A 19,971-nucleotide genomic window follows, 5' to 3' on the forward strand; every position below is an offset into this window, starting at 1 on the left:
CTTTCCATCCACAAATTGTCTTTATTATCCTGATCTGTTCTATGTTTCCAATGTGTTCTCCTTGAGTTAAAACTTCAAGAACTCTCCAATTTGCCGACCTACCCAAAGTAAAAGGTCTGGTTTCTGCCTAGTCCAGTGATAATCTTCACTGAAACTATCCTCTGCAATCAGTTAATCCTACTTTTCAGTCACAATTATTTCCTCATGAGAAGATCTGCTGATGCTGAAAATCCATGCAACACACACAAAATTGCTGAAAAACTCAACAGGCCGGGCAGAATCTGTGGAAATGAGTAAACAGTTGATGTTGTGGGCTGGACCAGTCCTGATGAAGGGTCTCAGACCAAAACGTTGATTATTTACCCTTTTTCACAGATGCTGCTTGGCCTGCTGAATTCCTGCTGCATTTTGTGTGTGTTTCTTAACAATTGTTTCTTGATTATTTTCTGGGGTTCTTTTCTCATTAGCCCATCTTAGTGTCCTTGGTAATCTTTAGTAGTGTCTGAACCTGGTCATTCCCAAATTTTGAAGTTAAAATTTGCATTGGATGATTGAATGTGCCTTCAGACTGGCTGCACCTTGATTTGTATTATTCCTTCATTATCTGATTGAATCACTGGATATAATCTAATTACTAAAATAATCGTTATTCATAGAGTTACACAGTGTGGAAATAGTTAAGACAAGTCAAGTTACTTCTTATTGTCATTTCGACCATAACTGCTGGTACAGTACATAGTAAAAATGAGACAATGTTTTTCAGGACCATGGTGTTACATGACTCAGTACAAAAACTAGACTGAACTACATAAAAAACAACACAAAAAAAACTACTCTAGATGACAGACCTACCCAGGACAGCATAAAGTGCACAAAACAGTGCAGGCATTACAATAAATAATAAACAAGACAATAGAGCAGTAAGGTGTCAGTCCAGTCTCTGGGTATTTAGGAGTCAGATAGCTTGGGGGAAGAAACTGTTACATAGTCTGGTCGTGAGAGTCCGAATGCATTGGTGCCTTTTCCCAGATGGCAGGAGGGTGTTTGTATGAGGTGTGTGTGGGGTCCTTCATAATGCTGTTTGCTTTGCGGATGCAGCATGTAGTGTAAATGTCTGTAATGGCGGGAAGAGAGATCCCGATGATCTTCTCAGCTCACCTCACTATTCTTGGCCCAAGTCATCCATGCCTCCCTAGATGCCTATCAACACTAAACCTATTTGGTTGGATTTGACCCATATCCCTCTAACCCTTTCTTATTCCTGTACCTGTCTGAATGTTTTTAAGCATTGTCATTATACCTGCCTTGACCATCTCCTGTGGCAGCTCATTCCATATACCCACCACCCTTTGTGTGGAAAAACTTGTTTCTCAGATCACCTTGAAATTATTCAACTCTCATCTTAAACCTATGTTCTCTAGTTTTAAACTCTCATACCCCATGAAAAAGACTGAAAGTTATTATCCTACCCATGTCCAGTATAAAGTTATAAACTTTGAAATGGCCACTCCTCGGCATCCTTCACTCCAGAGGAAACAGTCCAGCCTCGTCAATTTCTGCTCTTAATTCAAGCCTTGTCGTCCAGACAACAGTCCTGGGAATCTTTTCTGGACCCTCCTTAATTTAATTACATTCTTATTTGATGCTTTATATATCAGTTAATTTGATTCTTCCAACACAGAAAACAAATGTTTCAACAGATTATTATCAGAAACATTAAAGAACAAAGCAGCTACCTACTGCCACAATTTCAAGCACGTTTAAGAGAAATGGACTTGCATGTGATTAAATTTGATCTGTAAAGAGCTGAGTACAGTGTTGATAGATGAGCTCTCAATTAGACAAGTGCTTCTGGATGAATTAAAATATGTTCTACATATTGGATGTTTAGAAGGCTTCAGTACCCATAAATACATGGCATGGGAATGCAATACATAGTTACTAGATTTGACTCTTTCATGAAAGATGTTGCTGTTAATGCTTATTATTTCCACTTACAGATTCAGTTTGTACATAAGTGAAGCAATTAATGATGGTGTTTGGCTACTAAAGTGTTAAAATCAGTTAGAGCAGATTGGTCTCAGTTGCCAGTAAGAACACAGAGCTCTGTCACCTTCCACACAACCATATCAAAATGAATTATAACAGTCATTTGAACTGCCTTTCTTCATTTATGGAACCTATACCACAAAATGGGATGAGTTGAAGTATAATCAATCCTGACAAAAATGATATTCCAGAACAGAACTGAGTTGTGGTCAGCATAAGGTAACAAACAACAAAGGGTTGAATTGCCCACTAAATATCAAGTGGGCTCTGAAGAGATAATTTAAAGCATAAAATTATTAGGCTATATGCAAAGCAACTTCAGTTATTAAAGATTATCCTTTTCGTCAAGGTTCAATAAAAATTGTTCAGTCTGTGCAGTATTTCTCTTGTAGTGATGGTATGCTCTTTATTAATTTTATTAATTTAGTAATTGTTCTCAATTCTTAAAAGTCTCTTGTACTAATCTCAGTATGTGGTTTCCCCATTACAAAGGAAACAAAACTATACCTACTATTTATATAAAAACAGAGTATGGTGTTGTTGGTTAGGCAGTATCTGTGGAAAGAAAAGCACTGTTAGTGCTTAAAGATTTGTCATCAGTATTGGATATGAAAAGAAGCTACAGTAAATATAAGTTGAGAGAAGATGGAGGTGGTAATGGTTTGGACAAAAGGAATATCTCTGATAGGGTGAGGCCATGGTTTCCCAGCTCATTACAATGTTTATGGAGCTGCCTCATTACTAAGAAAGACAGTTGGAGAGACAGAAAAGTAAAGCAAATGAACTTAGTGAAGCCATCAATTGCAGGTCAGACTTGATGGTGAATCTGAAACCAAAAAGAGGGTGGTTGAAATGCACAGCAGATCAGGCAGTGTCTGTGGAGAAAGGAAGGGTGAATTCATATTAGTTATTATAGAATACACCTTCTGGTGCTACTTGGACATGTCTTCAGTGATGAACATGTCTTAGGAGTCTTAGGATGTTTCGGGTCTTTAATCATCAGACAATCTCGCCTAGGTGACCCAGCTGGGGGTGATCAGCCCCCGACTTGTGTCCAAGTGGTGCTCTAATTCACGGATCCCCCCTCCGGGTCCACAGCCACTGCAAGGCCTTTTCAGCAGCCTCCAGAATGTTCTTCATGGCTCTTCTACACCAAGGAGATTAAGAGTCCGCTGCAATGAATGGCCAGCAAAGCTCCGGCAACCAGCTTCGACTGGCTCACAGCGAGCTCTCCAGCCATTGCTCCAGCATTCTGCAACAAGATCTGTGTATTTAGCCCTCTTGCACTCGTTAGCCTCTTCAATTCGGTCTTCCCAGGGGACAGTAAGCTCCAGCAGGACCACTTGCTTTGTAGACTCTGATATTAACACCGTGTCCAGGTGGAGCAGAGTGGCTGCGATGATCTCTGAGACTTTGAGCTGCCTCCCTTGGTCGACTTCGAGTTGCCAGTCTCGTGCAGTGGCAAGAAGCCCTCCCAAGGAGCTAGGCCGATGCTGAGCCTTCTCCCTCACTCTAATAAAGGTGATGGACTGTTTGGGTGTGTACTGATTTTTGCTGTCTTGATCGCTGTGCTGATTGTGTCCGCCATAGACCTTTGGTCTTGGTCATAGCGTCTGCGGTATCACCCTTCCCCCAACACCTGCGGGCAACAACTGTGGATATACTCCAAAGTGCCCCTCTTCAGGCACAGTTGGCATGCCGGAGTGTTTGCCATGACCCACTTGCGCAGGTTGTCCGGGCTTGGGAGAACATCACAGACTGATTGGATGAGAAACTGGATGCTCAATGGTTCAGCTCTCCAGAGCTCTGTCCAGGTGAGCTTGCAAGGTTCCGCATGCTCCCATCTAGTCCAGGTGCCCTGGTTGTACATGCCGACCATCTTGCTATATCGTTCTTCCTCTACTTCTGCTCGTATCTCGTCCTCAAGCAGTTGACGCTTCTCCTTTCTGCGGGTTTTGTTGTAGTGTGGTTTGGGAAAACAGCCCAGTCCTGCCCACCCCACTGTCACAGAGCCTACTAAAATGTTGTGCACAGCCATGCCTCCACTCTGTCGACAGCTTCCCGTGCCTGCCACTTCCTTCCGGTCTTTACGCTGATTCCTGCCAAAGCGACTTTAACATCAGAGGAGTCTCAGTACATCATAACCTCCCACTCGAGTGTCTTTGAGTTCCTCTGATAGGCCACTGATGGGGAGCTGCAGCTTGGTGGAATGTCCATACAGGGCAATGCTGCTTAAGGTCCAGGGGAGCCGCAACCACCTCCGGAGAAACTGTCTGATGGTCTTCTCTAGAGCCTCCACTGTCGACATTGGCACCTCCTAGACTAGAATGTGCCAGAGTAGCCTTGGCAAGACCCTGTGTTCATAGATCCAGGCTTTGAATTTTCCTGTAAGGCCCGATTTGTCAATCGTGGTAAGCCAGGTTATCAAGTCCCTCCTGGCTTGTTGAAGTGTGGCTGTGTCCTTCAGGGAATTGTAAAAGATCTTGCCTGGGCTCTTGACTGGTTTTTCTGTCACTGTTGGAATCTGGATCCCTCCCAGGGTAAAGTGGAACCGGTTGGCCACTCTTCCCTTCTTCAGGACCAGACACCTGGACTTGGCTGGTTTAAAGCTCATCCTTGCCCATGAGATGAGCCATTTCAGGCCTTGAAGGAGCCATTTGCACCCAGGGACGGATGTTGCCATCACCGTCAGGTCATCCATGAATGCTCATATGGGGGGCTGCTGAGTGCCAGATCTAGACATGGGGCCTCTACATTCCACCTCTGCTGACTTGACAATCATGTCCATGGCCAGTGAGAAGAGTGACAACGAGATTGTGCGGCCAGTGATTATGCCCTTCTCCAGCTGATGCCAGGCAGATGTTGATGACTCTGAGGAGACTGTTAACCTGAAGTTGCTGTGACAGTCCAGAATGAGGTTTCGGATCACCTCTGGAACATGGTGTATTATCAGTGCTGTTTCAATGAGCTTGTGTGGGATGGATCCATAGGTGTTCATTAGTTCTACCCAGAGTGCTGCAAGGTCTCCTCTTCTCCGTTGCCTCCTGGATCAGGTGGGTCACCACTCCTGTGTGCCCTAGGCATCCAGGTACTCCTGGGACTTCCCCCTTCTGTACTGAGGTGTCGTTGTATCCATTCTTCAAGAGGAACTCAGGTAAACTTTGGGCCACAATCTTGAAGAAGATCAACTGGCCATTTGTGAGATAAGCAGCAAAAGAGAGTGACCTGTTTTTTGAATCTGATACTGAGTCCCAAAGGTTACAACATGCCCAGCAAAGGGTGGGGTGTTGTTCCTCAAACTTGTATTTGATCAAACAGATTTAACAGGAGTGGGACGGAGAACTGAAGCAATAGATTTACACATGTATATTAGATGTACTATTTATACGTATAATGGTGTATTGTTATCCATGAAGTGTCCACTCCAGGGTGCTTTTTGGTCTAATGGATTTGAATTCTCCTGTGGGTTAGCCACTTGGCTTCAGATTGCTTGTGCCTCCAAAACATGACCTGTCCCGTGATGGCACAAATGCTTCTATACTGCTTAAATATTTGTCCTCCACGTCACATCCTCAAGTGCTATTTTTTATGCACCAACAGATCCAGTAGATCCTTGTAATTTCTGATGCGCATCTTATCCAATAGTTCCTAACTTCCAGTAGTTCTAGAATCACTTTAGGTTCGTTTATTAGTCCGAGAAGTCAAAGTATGCTCACCATGTCCCCATTTTAAATTGTTTCTGCTGATCTTATGACCAGTTCTAATTTCTGCCACTTCCAAGGTAGACTGTGGTAAGGACAGCCATGTCCCAAATGTAAACCCATCAGAACCTCAGGAGGGTTTAATGAGGTTTGTCTTGCACCATCAGCAGAAATAATAACCACTTCGACCTCTTGTCCAATACCTCCATATTGGAAACAGACTATTGCACCCCTCCATTAGACATTTGATGATGTGGGGATTTTAAGCTTTCATTAGAGCACTGGAATTGATCCTTACAATGGGATGAGTTACAATGTAAAAGGCAGACAAAATCAAAAAGGGTGATGAATACAGGCCTGAAGGTGTTAAGTTTGAATGCACACAGTACACGGAATAAGGTAGACGAACTTGTAGCACATTTACAGGTTGGAGTGCGTGACATTGTGGGCATCACTGAATCATGGCTGAAAGAAGGTTATAGCTGGGAGTTTAATATCCAAGGATATGCATTGTATTGAGAGGATAGGCAGGTAGGCAGAGAGGGTGGGGTGGCTCTATTAGTAAAAAGTGAAATCGAATCATTAGAAATCTACAAATTGCCACAGGAGATAGAAAATGCATGTCAAAAAAGCAATGTCACAATAATCATGGGGATTTCAATATGCAGGTAGATTTGGAAAATCAGGTTGGTGCTGGATCCCAAGTGGGGGACTTTGTAGAATGCCTTTGAGATGGCTTTTTAGAGCTCACCAAGATCCCATTTAACTTGCAAAGCTCTTCCTCTGCCTGATGTTCAAAAGTGTAGGAACCAGTTTTATCCAACAATAAATGGGGCAGGCTCCTGGTGAGTATGTGAGTTCGTACCTAACAAAGCTGCTCTGTGAGTAAAACCTAAAACATGCTTAAAGGTTCTGCAGATAGATAGATGTTATCTATTGCAACCCAGTTAAAATGCAGAGACTGAGGGCAGTTCAAACAGTATCAGACATGCTATGCAATTGACTATGATTACAGGCAAATTTCTTTACAGATTTTTGTAGCAGGTTGTCAGTGTTATTTAATGAGAAACTACAAGACCTCCATAGAGTAAAACAATCTTTAAAGGCATGCCAACCTTAAAACAAGTGTTGATGATCACAATCAATATTAACATTTCCTACAGTAGATATCAAAATAACTGGAGCAAGCTGTATGGGATACTGACACATCTGGGCAGTACAATAGACCAGCTAGTAGAGTTACTGCTGGGTTCAACGCTGTCGGTGTGAAGTTTGTACAGTCTTCCTGTGAACATGTCTACTTCACCCTGGTGCTCATATTTCCTCCCACGTCCCAAAAGATGTGCAGATTGGTAGGTTAATTAACCACTGTAAATTACCCTTAATGTGTGGGTGAGAGATGAAATCTGGGGGGAAATTGATGGGTTGTGGAGAAAATAAAATGGGATTCATGTAAGAATGGGCACTTGATGGTTGAGGTGGACTTAATGAGCTGTAGGACTTGTTTATATTCTGTATGACTCAGTGACTTTATTACTCTGTGACTTCCTCATTTACACATGCACCATTGATAACATTGTTCAAAGAGCCTATATGATATGTGATCTATGCCTACAGAATACATTATTATTTCTCACTGCTCCTACACTGTTAATCTTTGTCCCACATTAACTTTGGGAATATCTTTGTTCAAACTATTTGGAGGGAAGAATTGTAAAAATACAGATGAGACTTGATGAACAATATGTGTTTGATATTTTGCATATGGATTTTCAAAGGCATTTTATGAAGTGTCGTGTATTATACCTGTTAACAAGATTGAAATGCATTAAATTAAATAACAGTCACTGCGCATATACAAAATGTATGCTGTCGAGTAAAGCTGCGTACATTCTGAGCTAGATATATGAGCTATGAGCTGTATTGTATCCCACACTTGCTCATTCAGTCCAAGTGACTTGATAATTTTCTATTCATATTTTCCAAAACTGTTTTTTAAAAAATAGGTTGTTAAACTAAACATTTTTAAAAATAGAAATCATTTATCTAAACATGTTTACTAGAAGCTACAATTCTGCAGGCAGGCATGATGGCCAAACAGTTAAATTCAAAACTTCCATTTTGCCATTCGTTGTTGGTGCTTTATTGAAGCATGCTCAACAAAACCTTCATTATTGTATGTTTCTATTTGCAGAAGCACTGTTGATGACTCATCTGAACTGAAAGTGTAAATATGGCAAGCACTGTGAACCAGTCTTTCACATATTATTGTTGATGGAATAGTCAATTGAAAAAGTGGCAAGCAGTTTGTAAAACAAAATAAAAACACTCTGTATAAATTTGGAACAATTCAATGCTTTAAGATATTTTCCATTACTAAAAAGCTGACATGGGTAGCTAGAAAATTTGGCTATAATTCTCTATTTTTCTTTTCACAGAAGCTGCCTGATCTGCTGAGTATATCCTACATTTACTGTTCTTATTTTTGAAAACTTTATTCCTGCCCATTTCTCTAAGAATACAGTGGTGAGAAGGATACTTCGTAGGTTTTAAACTGACCTAAAATTGTTTAGCTGTTGAAGAGTGCTTGCCTTGCTTAAGCACTAAAATGGAACTCCACCTTGGACAGTCCTAAGCCTGGCTGTGAAAGGAGGAAGACTGGACATAGGCAAGCAATCCTATTTCATAAAAACCCAGAGCTACAGGGATGCCAGCAGAAGCTCCAAAGACCTTATCCTTGGGAAAAGAAGGATCTTTGAAAATTGGGCTACACCTGGGGACAACTTGAAAGACTAAGTGAGTTGCTGGTGGTGGCTGATGCTACAGTAGGAGTGATGAGCACAGTAGGAAACTATAAACCTGACTTAAATGATGATCAATGTGATTTTTCATTTACTTTTGACAGAGATTTGTCTAGAATTCTTGGCCTCAATGGCTCTTACTTTGACAGCACCAGATTTTGGCAATGATTAGGTGTTTTTAACCTGGGGTCCACAGACTCCTTGCTGAATAGTATTGGTCGAATGATAAAAACATTTGTGAGCCCCTGACACAGAGTATTAATGAACCACGACATTCTAGTAATATAAAAGCCTGACTTGGCTTTGGTTTGGTGGAGGTATTCTACACTATGCCATGTCTCAATTAAGCAGCAGCTACTAATGGGTTTCATATTGGTTGTCTACCCTCTGCCTAATTAAGTTGAGCTCAAGGCAAGTTGACATCAACTATTATAGTGCAAGTTGCTTGAGAAAATTAGTTATCTATTGCAGGAATATGTTAGCAATGGCTATATACAGTAATCATGTGAATGGATAAGCAGCATAAATTTCTGTGCTGTCTGGTCCTGAAGCAATGACATGCGTCTATTCCGCATTTGTGATTTCTGAAACTACTTATGGAGTTAGCAAAATCAAGAGCGGCTACATTGCATCAACATTATCTGCAGTCTCAAAGCATTGTGTTCAATTGCATCAAATCTAAAACTGAAGCATTTCTAAATTTTAAGCAAATGCCACAAACTCCAAAAAGAATAAAATTTGAAAAATAATCTTAGTATATATTTATTGTGAGCCGAGGGAAGAACAAGGCATCAAAATGGTGCCTTGAAACAGCTGGTAAGTTGAATTAAAATAGCAATGCAGGTTGGTTACGAAGAAGCAGATGTACAGTATATCATAGATAACATGCATTGAAAGACGACGGGAAGCATGACAGAAAAATCAGCAGGCATCAAAGGGAGCCTGTGTAATGTCAATACGTTTGAATCAGCCTCCTCTGCAGGTCCTGGAACAACTGACTTGGCAATGAACGTGGAAGTGACTTCACGGTGTCTGGGTCAGCAGGAAGTCAGCTGCAGATCATTACCATCTGCTGCAAAGAGCTGCAGTGCATTATGCCCATTGGGAAAAGGCTTCCCATGGAAATCAAGGTCATCCTTCCTTCACCTAGGTTGTGTTGCAGTGATTATAACACAGGGTCACTGGCCCATGGGATTTGTGAATAGCTTACACAATCTCTCCAACATAAGGCCCAATCATTTTGGAACAAAGGGTGTGCTCTTGTCGACTTTCTCTGTGAACTCAAATCAATGGTTTGGCTGCCTTTAGGGGGAAATTTTCATTAGCTTTGTGCCTGAAGTTGGAATTCTCAGATGTCTTTGTTGTGGTGCAACAGCAGTTATGAATGTTTAGAAACCTTGGTTCTGCTGACTGCATAAATGGACATATTGAAATGCTCTTTCGGGTACTTCAACATGCAGACTGTATCATTTCCTTGGAAAAGTACATTACTGACATTCTTCACTTTTGCTATACATTTTTCTTGAATTGACAATATCAGAATTCTATAGCTCAGGGGATAATGAGGCATGCTTTTTTCAATAAAACAATTAACAGTAGACTTCAGTGAACCTGAGAAGCATTAACATTTCAGATTGAGTTTTGATGAATGGTCTTCATTTTGAAAGGTTCCCCCTTTTTAGGGAGTTTTCAGCATTTTATATTTTCATTTCAGATATCCTGCAGATAATTTTTTAAATTTTCAAACATTAATATGCCATCTGTAATGAAAAATTAAATTTGAACAGAAGCTAAAAAAACATTCCTTACCACAAAATGACCTTGCTCACACTTGTGAAGTCAATGAATTTTTTGTGAAACTTGCTTCAGTTCTGAATCTGAAGGTTATCAACTCACAGAAACTGCCATAATATTTGGAAAGCATGACATGAGCTTGGCTTTCATGGTTAATTGACAGCATTCACCAGACACCTCAATTAAAAAGTGGAACTTTAGTGACACCCTTCATAGTTGATGTATTGTCCAAACATATTATTCATGTCATATGGAGACATTAGCACTAGATCAACCACACAATTACAAAAATAATTTTGCTGTAAATTCCAGCAATTAATCAAAGCAGTTTAGGCTTTTAATACTTTAGGAACATTCAAAGAATTCTAACATTAACAAGCTTTTAAAATAATGTTTGAAATGTTTATTAAAATATCCTTTTAATAGAATTGGCTTAGGGAACTTTTTTTAACTCCATCATTTGTGTCTCTTGCTGCATTTTCAACTGGCAAAATCCAGGAGAAAGCATAACTTAATTTCCTCATACTTAGCGCAGAATATATGAGCAAGTTCCTCTGTAAGTACTGGACAATGAACCAAACTTGTTCTCCTTTGTGTTCTCAGTGCAGTGTTATACCTCTAACAGCAACTTGTAGATTTATGTCTTAGAATATAAATATATGGAATTCTCACCAGTGCTGTCAGTTTTGCCTTCATTCCCATTGGAAAATCCACTTTAGGGTAAGAATCCAACATATACTTCAGGTAATGACATTAACTTATCTCCATACACTTTTCAATTTTGATTGGCTAAAATAGCTTGGGTTATATTACTCTTAAAGCTATTAATTAGTGAACATAAAGGTTTGAAAGTATTATGATCAAGCTTTATTACACTGTGTGTTTTATCAGGTTTTATCAGCAGAATTTCTGTGAAGGATTGTAAAAAAAATCTTTTAGTTGTAAATCACATAACAACTCATTGAAAATTCATCCAAGAGTTTCATGTGCAATCAACAAAAAGTTAACGATTATATGCATCTATTGTGAATCCTTAAATTCCTGTCTAATAAAACATATGTTTAATATTGCATTTTAGGATAAGGCTGAGCTCCACTTCTTGGTGTCATTATCTTCCTACTTGCAAAGCTTCTCTTAGAGCAGGGTTATGTGCAACTTTGAAAATAAATCCATATTTCGCTTTCAACTGTGCAAGAAGAAGATTAAAAATGAGGAGCGAAACTTCCTTTTCAAAAATGAATTAGAAGCTTTTCAAAAATGAATTGAATGAGAAACTTAGGGTTGTCAATTACTTTATAATTGCTGGCCAGGATTTGCAGCTGTAATCATGGTGAAATGAATAGCATTGGGCTTCACTGTATTAGCATACTGATGAGAACTATTGGTGTGCACATGTGCTCTTAAATGCAAAAGTATTGAGAGAAAGGCAGTAATGAAGGGATTTTACTTTAAAGAACCCTAAAAATGTTGAATACCTGGCTGTGGGCTCTTGCTCCTAGATTGTTGTTATAAGGTTAAGGAATAGCCCATTATTTTCTCACTGCACAACTTGATCCTTCCAGTAACTGAATTCAATAGTTTCAGTTAACTCATTTTCCATCTTCCTCATTAACCTCTTGTTAACCAGAAGATTTCATCAAAGGCTTATAATCCCCATGGCTTCACCCTATCAGAGATATTTCCTTTGTCCTATCTAAGCCTTCCCTACTGCTTTACAACATAAAACCAACTTGTTTACTCTCTCTTTCCCAATTTTGAAGGTTCTTTAACCTGAAATGTTAATCCATTTTCTCTTAAAACAGATGCTGCCTGACCTGCTGTGCATTTCCAGAGCTTTCTGTTTCTGTTAAAAATATATTACCCTTTGGTGCATAAAATATAAGTGAGTTTTGAATAGTGTACAAAGCTATAATTGATGCTTACTAATATTTTGGTTTTAAAAACAATTTCCTTTCTGTAGTTTTTCATCCTTTTTATAATTTCTTCAAGACTCAATGTCCTTTGTTTTGATGCCCACCTTCTGTTTATTCAGATCTATAATTTGTCTCTTCAAGGAGTAGTAGAAGTAAACAAGCAAGTTGGAATGGGCTACATGAAGGATTATAAATACTTGTGTATAATGATTGGTCAATGCTATGACTTTACTATTACAAAATCATATCCTTTGCTTTATTTCTAGAACTTTCACACATGCATCAAAGACACCTATGAGGTGGATTTCTCAAAAGGCATTTAAAAAGTGCTGCTGATTCTGAAAAAAAATGTAACACACATAAGCAAGCTTCATCAGACTTAGTATCTAGATAAAAATTAGATGACATCTTAAATGAACAAAGTCTAACTAAGATGAAAAACTTGAACATGTTGATATTCATAGTAACTATAACTTCATATGTGGTTACAAGAAAGATCACATTCTAAAATCCCACCAAATCCATACTAGAGAATAAAATTGGAGCTAAGGAAGTTATAATATGAACATTTTCTTTTAATATTGTAAAGCTGTCAATTACACAATTAAACCTTCACTTTCCAGTAATAATTAAATTATCAACTTTGATGATTTGGTTCCCACATATGCATTAGAGATGGACTGTTGTCAGGAATAAAGTATTAATACTTTGAATCTTTGGTTCACTTATTCTTCAGGATTAAATTTCTCCTCATAGTTTGAGGTTAAAATCAGAATGTATGTAGGTAATAACAGAAAAAATGTGCTTGGATGAGTAATTAATCTTTATTAATGACATATTAAAGACAGGTGATTAACGATAGAGATGGTGGACAGGGGGCAGGGGACAGGAGAATGGGAATGTGAAAAGATGTAGGAATGTATATGTCATAAATCGGAACCTAGAAAAAGTAGAGTAGGAGCCATTACTTCTCTATTTCCAACGTGGGTGTGATTGAAAGTGAAACAATATTTTGAGTCCAAGAAGCCAGCCTGAGACAAGAAAGGATATTGAGGGAATGTAAAACAGGGGAGGCCCTTAAGCAGTATTGAGAGTTTAGTAGGTAATTAAAAAAGAAATTAGAAGGGCAAGGAGGTGTCACAGACAAGGTTAAGGAAACTCTTAAATCATGTTATATTAAGGAAAAAGTATTACCTATTTTGAATCAAGTTGGCAATCTGCATGTGTGGGCTCAGGGGTTTAGGTGAAGGCTTTAAAAAAAAAAACAAATCTCATCTGTATTCACCAAGGAGATAGACTATAGTTAGAAAATTCATCAAGGGTGACAGTGAAATTTTAGAGCACGTTTGCATTAAAAATTTTCAGATGAAGCCAAGATTAGGATCATAGTGGACAGCAAAGGCTATCAAATCTTGTAGCATGATCTTGACCAGCTGGGAAAATGGGCTGAAAAATGGCAAATGGAATTTAATGAAGAATTATGTGAGGTGTGGCACTTTGGGAAAATAAACCCAGGTATGTTAGGGAATTGATGTATTCAGTAGAACAAAGGAGCCTGGGTATGCAGGTTCATAATTCCTTGTAAGTGGCATCATAGGTAGAGCAATTAAGAGAGCTTTTGGCACACTAGAGTTCTTAAACCAGGGTACTGAGTACAGAATTTGGAATATTATATTGAAGTCATATAAGACATTGGTGGGCACCTGATTTGGAATATTGTGCACAGCTTTGGTCATCTATCTACAGGGAAGATATCAATAAGATTGGAAGCGAACAGAGAAATTATACAAGGATGTTTCTGGGCCTTGAGGACCTGAGTTAGAGGAAAAGGTTGAATAGGTTAGGACTTTATTCACTGAAGTATAGGAAGATTAGGGGAGATATTACAGAAGTATATAAAATAATGAGGAGTATAGATAGGTTGAATGAATGGAGTTTGGTAGGATTAGTTTAGTACATACAAGTTAGTACTGAAGCTTAGAGCCCTTGAGGATCCAGGGCAACTAGGCAAATCCGATCCAAAGTTTCTTGGTAAAAGGAAACAGGGAGTAATAGTAAGGGTTAATATTGTTGTTGATAGTATGTGACCAGTGTTGCACCAGAGAGTGCTGCCTATTATCTTTGTACACATTAACAATTCAGATATGAAGATCAGAGGTGACTAGGTGACATGAACATTAGTGATGTTGTTGAAAGTGAGAACGAATGTCATTACCAAGACGATCAATTAGACCAGTAGGCAAGATGGGCAGACTTACAACAAATGGAATTTAATCTTGATAATTAAAAGCTGATTACACCATGGAAAGACTAATTTAGGGTAGGACAAATAATGGTGGAGCCCTAGGGAGTATGAGGAACAGAGAGAGCTTGATATCAGTTCAAACATTTCATAAAGTAGCAGCACAGATGGCTAAATAGGATGAAGGCATATGGGAAACTTGCTTTCAGTAGTGCCGCACAATATGTAAGAACAGGAGGTTATGGAACAAATTTATAAAATATATGTTAGGCCACAACTGGAGTAAGCCTTACACAGTAAACAGTAGGGCACTGAGAGATCCAGGAATACAGATCTATAATTCCTTGGAAGTGGCATCACAGTTTTCTGGCACATTGGTCTTTATAAGTCAAAGTATTGAGTACAGGATTTGGAATGTTATGTTAAAGTTGTATAAGACATTGGTGGGGCCTAATTTGGAGTGTTGTGTGCAGTTCTGGTCACCTTTCCTCAGGGAAGATATCAATGAAATTGTAAGAGTACAGAAAAAATTTACAAGGATGTTGCTGGGACTGAAGAATCTGAGTTATAACGGAAGGTTGATCTGGTTAGGAATTTTCTTCTTGGAGTGTAGGAGAATGAGGGGAGATTTGACAGAGGTATACAAAGTTATGACGGGTAGAGAAAGGATAAATGTAATCAGGCTTTTTCTACTGAGGATGGGCAAGACTCGAACAAGAGGTCAGATGTAAGGGTGAAAGATGAAATGTTTAAGGGGAATGTGAGTGGGAGCTACTTCACTCAGAAAGTGGTGATAGTGTGGAATGAACTGCCAGTGGAGATGGTGGAGGCAAACAAGAGAAAATCTGCAGATGCTGGAAATCCAAGCAACACACAAAATGCTGGAGGAACTCAGAAAATCAGGCAGCATCTATGGGCCAAAACCCTTCGGCAGGACTGGAGAAAAAAAATCAGAGGCATACGTTTGAAAGGTGGGGGGAGGGAGGGGAGGGAGAAATGCCCGATGATAAGTGAAATTTGGAGGGTGAGGGATGAACTCACCAATCAACTTCTCAGCTCTTTGCTTCATCCCTCTCCCTCCAAAAATGGAATAAAACATGAGAAGAGGTTAATTGGAGAATGACAATACAAAGAAATGCAAAATGGTGTGAAATGTAGGGATGTAGTGTGCTAATGGAGAAATTAAACAGAGGCAATGTTATAGATTGATGACAGCAGAATTGGTCCTTTCTGACACCAACAGAGAAAGTAAGTTACTTGAAGGTGTACTTGAAGGAGGCCATTCAGCACTGTCCCTGAATGTAAAAGAGCATAATCAAGCTGATGACATGCAAGAATGGTCTTTCCCTCCTACTCTGTGATATTCAACCACATTGAGGAGAAGTGACCATGAAAAATATAGAAAATTTGCTTTAGTGAAAAAGGCTACAGTCAGCATTTCAGGATTTTTAACCAGTGTGTTCAATGAATGTTCTTGATATCATTCTTTCAGCAAGCTTTTATTTTCTAGTGTCTTTGGGACTTATAAAATTGCACTGATTACTAGCTTGCAAAACTGTAACTCAACTATTATTTCCAACTTAAATTGGTAAAACAATTTCCCAATTTAAGATTTTTCAGTCTTGACATTCTCACTTTTGTAGTCCTTGGCTGTGTGTTTTAATGCTACTATAAATACAGTGAATTCTCTAAGAACAGCAATCAATCCTTCACTAGTTGTCCATATTTGGAGAAATAGTCGAACAACATTTTAGTAGAATTTAACAAAGAGCTGAATGAGTTTAACCTTTGTATCTTTTATGAAATCATTGTGAGACATAAAATGATTAAATTTATTTCTTTGCTGCATCGTGACTTCTAAGGTGCTAGGAGGCCTTGTGATAATTCATGTCTCTTTTATGAGAACAAGTTCTGCCACAAAGCTATGAAAACTATTAAATACATCACGTTCTGTTATTAATTTTGTGAACTGTTTGAAAAGTGTGAAACTAAACTTGCATCCAGCTTGATTTCCATTTTGATGACCTTCGAGAATACTTACAAAAATGTAAGAAAGCCTTCAACGAGATCTAGAATTATAGCTCCTCTTTTATCATTGCTTAAATAATTCAATGGGTTATCTCTATTTTATCTGGTAATCCTTTTATTGGTTGTTGTACAATGGAAAACATGTATTTATGTTTTTCTGTTCCACTGTGAAATCTCTTCAAGTGATGCTGACCCTGAAGAAGCTTAAATCATCTCTTTCAAGGGAGATCGGTGAGACCCTCTCTCACTACTCCCCCTCTGTGATCACTGCTGCCCTCCAACTCTTCAACCATGTACTCACTCTGACCTGATGTTCCTACCCACCTCACTTCACGTATCAGCTTCTAGCTCCTTCGCCTCCATCCACCTTTTCTATTCTGGCATCTTCCCCCTTCATATCAGAACCAGGTTTATTACTACTGGCATGTGTCATGAAATTTGTTAACTTAGCAGCAGCAGTTCAATGCAATACATAATATAGAAGAAAAAAAGTAAACATATTAAATCAGTTACAGTATACGTATATTGAATAGATTAAAAATCATACAAAAACAGAAATAATATATATTTAAAAAGTGAGCTAGTGCCCAAGGGTTCAATGTCCATTTAGAAATGGAATGGCAGAGGGGAAGAAGCTGTTCATGAATTGCTGAGTATGTGCCTTCAGGCTTCTGTACCTCCTACCTGATGGTAACAGTGAGAAAAGGGCATGCCCTGGATGCTGGGGGTCCTTAATAATGGACACTGCCTTTCTGAGATACTGCTGCTTGAAGATGTCCTGGGTACTTTGTAGACTAGTACCCAAGATGGAGCCGAGTAAATTTTTAACTCTCTGCAGCTTCTTTCAGTCCTGTGCAGTAGACCTCACCCCAACCCCCCATACCAGACAGTGATGAAGCCTCTCAGAGTGCTCTCCATTGTACTGAAGTCCTGCAGAAAGCCCTTTGCCAGTAACATTGACTATTTGTTCATTTCCATGGATGCTACCTAAGTTCCTCCAGCATTTTGTGCATGTTACTAGAGGGTATAGCTTTAAGGTGAGATGGAAAATATTTAAAAGGGACCTGAAGGGCATCTTCTTCATACAGGGTGGTTTGAATATGGAATGCATTGCCGGAGGCAGTGGTTAAGGTATGCACAATAACAACATTTAAAGTATAACTGCAGATAGAGCTAACTGCCTAGTGGATGTTGATTCTGAAAATCAGCTATCAAAACCATAAGCTGAAAGTTTTGCTCAAACCTTGGCTGAAGGTATAGGGATTTCATGTTGCAGAACCAGTGGAAAAGAAAACAGTATGGATTTGTTGTCATACAAGTGTATGTGCAAGGAAGAGTTGCACACTGTTACAATATCAGTTTTCTGCTTTATATATCAGTCACATAAATAACATGCTTGTTCGCCACTCTCATTTATTCTTGGACTCTTAGTGGCAGCTTCCTTCTGGGGCTATATCAGCTCTATGGCAAAATACAGAAGCCCTTTCATATATAATTTCATTAGTACTTTAACCATCACACATGTAGTTGCTGACATCTTGCATCCCCTGCGAGAACAGGCATAATGTTGTGCAACTGTTGTTTACTGTCTCCAAACATTTACTACTTACTTCTCCAAAGGTGCTGCCTGACTCTCTGGATATTTCCTACATTCTCTGTTCTTATTTCAGATTTTCTGCAGCAACCATGCTTGGCTTTTCATTTTCATTATGACTGTCTTCTTTGTAAGTAAGTTGCTGGCCCCTTGGAAGTGAACTGTAGTCTCGCTAGTGTATCTTGCACTGCCAATGCAACATATGTACATCTTTTTACACAAAGATTGGTATGTCTATGGAAAGAGTTACCAGATGAAGTGGTTGAGGTAGGAACAACAACAATATTTTAAAGGCAGTTGGGGAGGTACATGGAGAGAAAGGTTTAGAAGGCTATGGTTGAAACATGGCAAATGGGACTAGCTTTGATGGACATCTTTGTCAGCATGGACCACTTGGACTGCTTGGGTCGATTACTGTGCTGTATGAGCCTGTGATCCTCTCTGTCAATAATACATGGAAGTATCCTGAAATGAAGAATTTGAAGAAGAATGTGACTTGACAGTTGTTGGGAAGGCACATGCACCAGGCACTGACATCAGCCAGTGCAATTACAGAAGGCTGAAAATATTAATCTCTACTTGTTGTGAGATCTTAAGCTCCTAAAGTATTGGGGTTCTGATAACTTGAGCAAGCTTAATGGTTGTCCATAGGTTTTTCGATGGTGGGTATAGCATTTGTCTGCTTACCTCTCTGATGATCTTCTCTAGCTGCAGCTCTGAGCATCAGGTTTTGATTGTGCAGGTCCTGACACCCAATGTGACAGAACAAGTTCTAATATGGTAGTTTAGAGCTACCAAAGGCAAATCTGGTCTCCGAGATATAGAGGATGCTTGCAGGGCGCACAAAGTAATCTTTAGCACAAACATTGAATTTCAACTCTGTTTTACTTTCAGGAGCAGTGAACCCCTATATACAGTATATTATTACATTTTCTTGATCAGGATACAGCCCCTTCCATGGCTCATTTATTCTAGCCTCACTTTCACTGGACACTCCAGAATGTCTGAGAAGTCCATGAAAAAAGACATCAAGACGCACATTGCATCACTTTAATTAACCATTAATATGCAGAAATTGACCATCAGGCCTCTTTTGTTAAGTAAATTGCATGCAGCCTTACAAGCTGCAATTAAGCATGACATTCCATGGATGACTTTCCTAAGCTCTCATATTGTGATGAGATTTCTTCCTCTACTGCTGCACATCTACTTTAAAATTCTCCCATGGCTTCTTATATCCCAGTACGGAAATAGCAACTTGCTTTTCGTACTGTTGCATTCAGTGAAAAAATATGTGAAAAGCCAGAGAAGGAGTTGGATCAAGCAATGACTGAAATGTTACAGCATGAGGAAAGCACTACTGTGCAGATGAGTTAAAACTGGCTGTGGTTGTAGAGTTAGATAGCAACAAGAGATAGAAGAGCTTTAAAGGGAACAAGATTTTAGACTGCGTAAGTAGCGGTAGGAGCAATCTGTGATCTGCTGATTTGAAAAGCTTCTGAACCCTGTTCAGTTCTTCTTTCTAGAAAAGTGATAAAACACTCTCCCTAGCCAAATATAACATCAGGTTGTTATTCAGTAGAAATTGAAACTGCAGATTGGATCTTTTTTTGTGATTTGTGAATATCCTTTGGCAGAGAGGTTGAATATGTTTGTCATCTTTGCAGCAATGAGCAGACCTGCCTAATCTTTAATGAAGCCAGCAGCAGATGGCATAGGTCAATAGCAGGCAGTGTGAACATTACTGCATTTGCAGTGAACCTGAGATGTCGGGAACAAGTCATGTCTGATATCAAAGTGACATGATCTGTACCAAAGGGTGAAGTGCTTTTGAACTTGCACATATTTT

General features: G+C 39.3%; 1 pseudogene; it reads right to left on the reverse strand.

Annotated features, from left to right (window-relative positions):
* Nucleotides 1-3,048: 3,048 nt before the first annotated feature.
* Nucleotides 3,049-19,971, reverse strand: part of LOC132405696 (uncharacterized) — a 32,352-nt pseudogene continuing 15,429 nt past the window's right edge.

This window comes from Hypanus sabinus, chromosome 1 (assembly GCF_030144855.1).
Source record: "Hypanus sabinus isolate sHypSab1 chromosome 1, sHypSab1.hap1, whole genome shotgun sequence".
NCBI classification, from domain to species: Eukaryota; Metazoa; Chordata; class Chondrichthyes; order Myliobatiformes; family Dasyatidae; genus Hypanus; species Hypanus sabinus.